Source organism: Eptatretus burgeri, chromosome 5 (assembly GCF_056783735.1).
Source record: "Eptatretus burgeri isolate ZD-2024b chromosome 5, Ebu_testis_v1, whole genome shotgun sequence".
NCBI classification, from domain to species: domain Eukaryota; kingdom Metazoa; phylum Chordata; class Myxini; order Myxiniformes; family Myxinidae; genus Eptatretus; species Eptatretus burgeri.
Window position 1 is genome coordinate 22,575,516 of NC_140965.1, and position 7,500 is coordinate 22,583,015.

Sequence of the window (7,500 nt, forward strand, 5' to 3'; positions counted from 1 at the left end):
CAAGACTAACAGCACCCCCAACACCCCCCCCCCCCGTCTTTCTCTCTGTCTGTGTCTCTCTCTCTCTCTTTCTCTCTCTCTCTCTCTCCCTCTCTCTGCCTCTGTCTCTCCTTCATCCCCTCAACAACTGTCCATTATGAATACAGGTGGTTGCTATGTGAGGTGTCAGACATTGTCCCCTTGGGGGGACCGTTTATCCATATGGGCTATTCGGTGTATGTTTGCATTTTACAGGTCCCTCAAGGCGTTATCCTGACTACAAATCACGGACCGGTGTTTGTTTGTTGTGCTACACCTCCTAGAATTCTGGGCCAATTACATCCAGACATGCTACAGAGGATCAACATAACCCCAATCAGTGTACAGGGATGTTTTTATCTTCGCCGGTGGTCTTGGCGGGGGGGGGGGGCGGGTTGGTAGTCGAACACAAATTCTCTATGTAAACGTATATCATGTAGCACTGCCATCCAGGTGGAGGAGGGCATAACAAGTCTCCACCATTTCCAGTACAGCAGAAGGTATGTTTTTGCTTCATGCATTTAACCCGGGTTATTTATTTTTGCTTATGCAGAGTTACTTGCCTCTACACCACCCAAATGAAGGTATGCGTCAGAAGAACGTGTTGCATGCTTGGAACAAGATCGCCCACATGGCGGGTACTCTGCCAGTACATGAAATTCAAAGAAATCTGGGGAAAAGATTCATGCTTTTTAAAGAAATTACACTGTTTTTTGTGTTTGAAGCCAAATGTGGCACCATGGGCGTGATGTTCAGGCAGAGTGGCGATTTATCTGTTTAATTTATGACACATGATTGAAATTTTGGACGGCCGTAGAGCTATTCTACATTAAAATAAAATTAGTTTGGGGGCAGTAAAGACTTTTCAACAATCTGATTTGATTTGAAAGTTAATGCCACAGCCAGGAAGAGCTTTCAAAGGGGTCCGATATGGTATGCATGCATCGTATTGCTCGGCTTTGGCACTTTGTCCCCATTGGGAACTTTGTTTATCAGGTCTATTCGACGTATGTTTAATTTTTTTTTCATGATAGATGACGCACTATTCAATTTTTAAATATAGAGAAACTCAACAGTACTCTTGATTGTACGAACGTTATGTTTGGGCAGTATTGAGTAGACCGCAGCCTCAATCGATACTTCCATAACAAAACGTGCATTGCCTCGTTTCCTCTGCAATAATCAAAACATTTGTTTCTTAAAAAGGTACCTTTATTTAATGATAGTGGGGAATGGTGGTGGATATAGTGTATCTAGACTTTCGGAAGGCATTAGATAAGGTTCCACAGAGGAGGTTAGGTGAGGGCTTGCAACTGGATCGGAAACTGTCTTAGTAATAGTAAACAAATAGTGGTTGTAAGTGGTATTTTGTCTGGATGGGAGGACGCAAGTAAAGGGGGTACCTAAGTGATCAGTCCTAGGATTTTTATTTTTGGATCTAAGGCTTGCAGTTGAGATGAATACATGAGACACAACACAGGACTGTTAGATGAAACAAACAGCTACAGAGCTCAGGGGAAGTGCCATCACTTCCCTGGGCACTCGGTACCAGCGACGTCACAACAATGATGCCGCCTTTCTCACTGAACTCCTTTCCTCAATCGGAATTCCCTCCTCCTCATGGATGCCAACTTATGGGGATTGTCTGTGCTCTATCCTTTTAAATGCCTAACGTCAAGCAAAGAAGCAGCTCGTACCATTTTTAAGTCTTTAGTGTGATGCAGACAGGATTTGAACCCCCCCCCCCCCCCAGACTCAGAGCAAATGCTCTAAGCTTTACACAACCAAGTCGAATTTACATCAATGATATAGATGGTGGCGTTAGGAGTTAGCTTTCAAAACTTGTGTATGAAACAAAACTAACTTGGGTGTACGATAGATAGCAGAGAGGGCGATGATCAGATCCAGGAAAATCTAGATGCTTTCATAGATTGGGCAAAGGATTAACAGATGTAGATCAACATAAAGAAATGTAAAGGTGCTGGGGATGGATAGGAATAATGGTAAAATAGAGATTAAATAACAAAAGGCAATCTTGAAGCATGTCACCCAGGAGAAGGCTCTGGGAATGGTAAGAGACTTGGGGTTGAGCAGATAGCACAGTACCAGGCAGCTACAGATAAAGCTGATGGGGTTTTAAGTTGTATTCGCAGTGGGATAAATTATAAATCAAATGAGGTAGTGTTCACACTGTGCAGGAATTTAGTGAGGCCTCTTCTAGAATATTGTATTCAGTTTTGGACACCACATCTGAGGAAGGACTTGGCTACCATGGAAGGGGTTCAGTTTAGAGCAACTCGATTGGTTTCAAGCCGAGCTAAACTAAAAGATGAGTGCCTTTAGGAGATGGGACTTTTTGCATTAGAAAGTTGGTGATTACAAGGGGATTTTATCGAGATGTTTAAGATAATGAAGGGTTAGATTTCTAGTTATCAAGTCAAGTCCAACTTCTGGTGACATTCCATCCATTGTTACCATACTCTGTACAGAGCATCAGTGCTGCCCAAGCACTCTCCTTGGCAATTGGGCACAGTCCTGGACAAGTTTCCACTCCAATGCAAGATACTCAAATCACTCAATCATCCCAGCAAGCCTGGTACTCATTTTGCCAACCTCAGAAGGATGAAAGGCTGAGTCAACCCCACCCTGGTATTAATTCAACAACAAAGTCGGATTTGAACTCAGGACTTTCAGATCCTAAACACACCACTCCAACCATTAAGCCAATTCCACACATTCACGATCAGATCTCTCCAACACATCCCGATCCTGCACCGATTCCTGAACCTCTGGCAGAGACAGCTTGATTGCACAGTCTTTACCCCATTCATCGAGCACATACAAGGCCTGCCTCTTCCTCTTTTTCCCTCAAATTTACCCAGCATGGTTGAATTCTCCTGACTTTTGTTCTCTGCATGCATGATGTGCCCAAAGTATGACAGTATCTGTTTTAGGATCAGCACTTCTCATGTGCATGGTGATCTCATTTCTTCAAACACTGATTTGTTTGTTATCTATGACATCGCAAGTGGACGGTGGTTGTGTTTGTTTGTCTGTGAGCAGGATATCTCAAAACGTGGACGAGTTGGGTCGGTGACAATAAAAAGCTTATTCGATTTTGGTTAAGGTACGGATGCAGATCCGGGCTGTCAGTGGGATGTAAAACATAAACCGTTCATCCTCGTGGAGGTGTGCACTCTACCGAGTGCCATTCTCGTTGTTCTTGCATTCCATGAAATTTTAACATTCGTCTCCAACACCACATTTCAAAGCTGTAAACCTTCCATTCTTTCTTTTTCATCGTCCATGACTCACCTTCATACATTCAACTGGTAATCCCAGAGCATTCACAAGCCTCCTCTAGGTTTGTATTGGAACATCTTTGTCTTTCCAGATATTTGTCAATCCTGACATTGCTCTTCTCCCCGGTGCTAATCATCTATTCATATCTCCTCCACATCCTCCACCCACTTCAATCTTGGAACCCTGGAAGATGAAATTTTCCATTACCTCCATGTGATTGCCTCCCAATCTGAACACATCTATCTTCTCAGTTGAAAAGATTTTAGTCTTTTTTTTTCGGTTTAAATAAAGACAAAACTTTTTCACTTTCCTTCTTCACTGTTCACCAAAGTTTCAACAAACCCTCTTTACTTTCTGCCAGCAGAGTAGTATCATAAGCATACCTTATATTGTTGATACATCTTCCTCCATTCCTGACTCCAGCCTCAATTTTATCCAAGTTTGGTTTCCTCTTGATGTACTCACTATACAGACTGAACAAGTAAGGTGAGAGAATGGACCCCCTGTCTAACCCCTTTTCCAATTCCAAACCATGCTCTGTTCTTGCTGTAGTTTCTTGTGTAATGTACAAGGTTCTCATCAGACATGAGGTGCTCCGACATCCCCATTTCTCTCGGCATAATCCACATCAATTCATGATCAACACAATTGAAAGCTTTGCCAGTAATCTATTAAACAGAGATACACCTTCCTTTGATATTCCCTTGCTTTTTCCATGATACACATAAGGTTTGTGATTTAATTCCTTGTACATCTTCCTCTTCTGAAACATTGCTCAACGAGCATTTCTCACTTCATGAAATCTATTTTGTGTTGAATGATCAATTGTAATATCTTTCTACCACGTGAAATCAAGGTAATGGCTTGGTTAATTTGAACATTCTCTTGGTATGCTCCCCTTTCTTTGGCAATGGTATGTACACTGACTGCTTCCACCTTTTCGGCCACACAAGCCTGCACCAGATCCATGCACAGATAGCTGTTAAAATTTTGATTGCCTCTTCCCCAACTACCTATTGGAATTTTTTCGAAGGTTGCCATCGTATTGCTATCTTCTATTGGAATTTCATCGGCACCTGGTACTTTTCCATTTACTCGCTCTTTCAAGGCTCTACGTATCTCACATTCTATCACGATTGGTTCATGCTCATATCCTCTTTCTTTTTGAAAGGTTGCCATCATATTGCTATATTGTTTGTGTAGAGTTTCGGTATTGTCCTTCCATCTTCGTCACCTGTGTTTATTTTGTCAGATATTTTCCTGTTCTAATCATCAAGACCTCAACAGAGCTAAATTTTCTTGTGATCTCTCTGATCTTTAAAAAAAAAAAAAAAGATATCTTGCTTTTCCTGCTCTGTTGTCATTTTCTAGGTCTATGTATGTATGCCTCTTTAAAATACTCATCTTTCTTTCCGAGTTTGTCGTTGGAAGTAGGCATTTAGCCACTCGATGTCCTCTCTTGATGCGCCTTTGGTTTTCATCTCTCTTCTTCTTTCGGCTTGCTTTTGGGATGTTGTCTTTGGCCTCTTCGTTTACAATGTCTTCAACCTCTTGCCACAATACACGGCTTTCAAAAGTACGTGTGAATGCTAATGAGGCCTTTCACGGATGTGCTGTGTGCGCATTTTTCAGTGATCCGGTTCTGCTCGTCCGGGCACTTTTAACCTGCCCTTGCTGGCACTAAATCCGCAAGTGAAAGTCTTTTTAAAATATTTTTTAGCATTTAAGTGAAAGAGTTGCAATTTCAAATTTGTTAACCATATTTATTGTGTTCCTGGATGCAAATCGGACTCACAGAAATATGGGAAATAAGAGACATATCCGTGGTGACTGAGAGGTGTTGAGTTGGTATCATTTCCTGTTAATACAAGCGAGCGGCTGCATTGGCTACATAAACACACACGGACGCTTCTCCTTTAGCAATACATGCAAAAGTATAGTATAATTGAAGACCCCAGTGGAAGAAGTATTATTACAGATATAGATTGTCACCATGTTGTAGATACAGTTCCTGGTTTAAAATCACTTTGCCCAAAAATTGTAACTTAATTACTTCTTCCACTGAGGTCTTCAATCTCTCTTGTGGCCCTGGAACCAAATAAACAATACATTTATAACAGCCCTCTCGGCTCCCTTAGCTCCCACCTCACCCATCCTAACATGGTTAAGAGTAAATGTCATTGTTTTAAACTTACCCTGTACCTTCACAAGCACCAGATGAGTCATTCCCATTGGTGGTCAGAAGCACCCAATCCAGATGCACAAGCTTTGTGTATGCACACAAGCAAAGGCATAGCCCTGTCTCTCAGGTACTTTTCCATATATTTTCAGGTTCTTTTAGAACCTCTGAGCCACTTTATGTAACAATCCTTGGCTCTCACACACTATATACTTGCCATTTCTAGGGGTTTCTGCACCTGCGCACCGAGCATTCTGGGGCAGAATATGTCATTGTGAAAGTCTCGGATTGGTCTGGCATTCTGTCAACCAAGTGCAGCTCTGCAAAACGGTTTTTTACCTTTATTGTATATTGTTACCTCCGCCACTGAAGGTGAAGGTTATGTTTTCACCCCTTTGTCTGTTTGTTTGTTTGTTTGTCTGTGTGCAGGATATCTCAAAAAGTTGTGGACGGATCCAGATTAAATTTTGTGGACAGCTTGGGTGTGTGACAAGGCCGAATTGATTAGATTTTGGTGTACATGTGGATACAACTACTAGAATTTTAAAAGTGATTCTTCACCGAGTGATGGGGCCAAAAATGGTATATAGCATGATATCTCAAAAAGTTGTGGATGGATTCGGACGAAACTGGGTGGGCATGTTGGGTGTGTGACAAGGACGACTTGATTATATTTTGGTGAAGATCTTTATCCGAATCCAGAGCCGGATCTGATAAAAAAAATTTTTAAGTGATTTTTCACCATTGCGAGATAGGGCCAAACTTATATATAGCACGATATCTCAAAAAAAGTTGTGGACGGATTCAGATGAAACTTGGTGGACAGGTTGGGTTTGTGGCAAGGACGAATTGATTCGATTTTGGTGAAGATCCAAACCTGGATCTGGCTGCGATAATTATTTAATTTTAAAAGTGATTCTTCATCATTGAGAGATAGAGCCAAAAACGATATACAGCAGGATATTTCAAAAATGTATTTGGCCTGAAATGTTCTCATGGATCAGGCATTATGTAGCGGAGGTATGCGCTCCACCGAATGCCCTTCTAGTTTAGATATGTTTTCAAGGACATATCTTGTTGGTGTTTAAGTGGTTTTTTTTTTTCCAAACCTTTCTCAGTTTGACTCAGTTTTGCCACAAGGAATTCATTCTCTGTCCCACAGTCTACACCTGGCACAGTATTGGCAGATTACACAGCACTTCTCCATCTTCTGTTGATTACAATGTCATCAATCTGATTTCTCTGTTGCCCATCAAGTGAAGTCCATGTGTACTGTCTACGCTTTGGTTGTTTAAAATCACGAGATCATTCTCCACACAGACCTCCAGCATTCACTCCCCTGGCTCATTTCAGATACCAAGTTTGTGTTTTCCTGCAATCCCTGGTGCTCCTGCTTCTCCAATTTTTTTCATTCCAGTCTCCCATAATAATGAAAACATCTGCCCCAGGGCACCTCTTCTACCAGTTCTTGCATCTTTCCATAAAATTCCACATTTTCTTCATCTGCAGCAGAAGTTGGAGCACATATCTGAATGATGGTGGTGTTCACTGGAAATTCTTTAAACCTCACTGATATTAACCTATCATTGACTTGGTTGTATCTTAGTGCTGACTCTGCCATCCTCTTATTGCAAATCACCACCATTCCATTTCTTTTACAGGTTTTGTGACCAGAAAATAACATTTTGTAATCGTCAGATTGAAACTGCCCCGGACCAGTCCATCTTAGCTCACTTATCCACAAAATTACAGTTCTTGTCCTCTCAATCTCTCTCCTTATTACATCTAACTTTCCCTGATTCATTGACCGTACATTCCATGTTCCAAATTTGTGAACGTTTGAGAAGCTCAGAGTTGGACTTTTAGTTTTGGTGACCTCAGTGACTGGATTTCCTTGTGAGTTTGATCCAGTCCTACTCATCACAACACTTTGCTCTTCCCGAGTCACCATTTGTGTACTTTCAAACCTGGTGGGCTTATCATCCAGCACCATAGCTTAA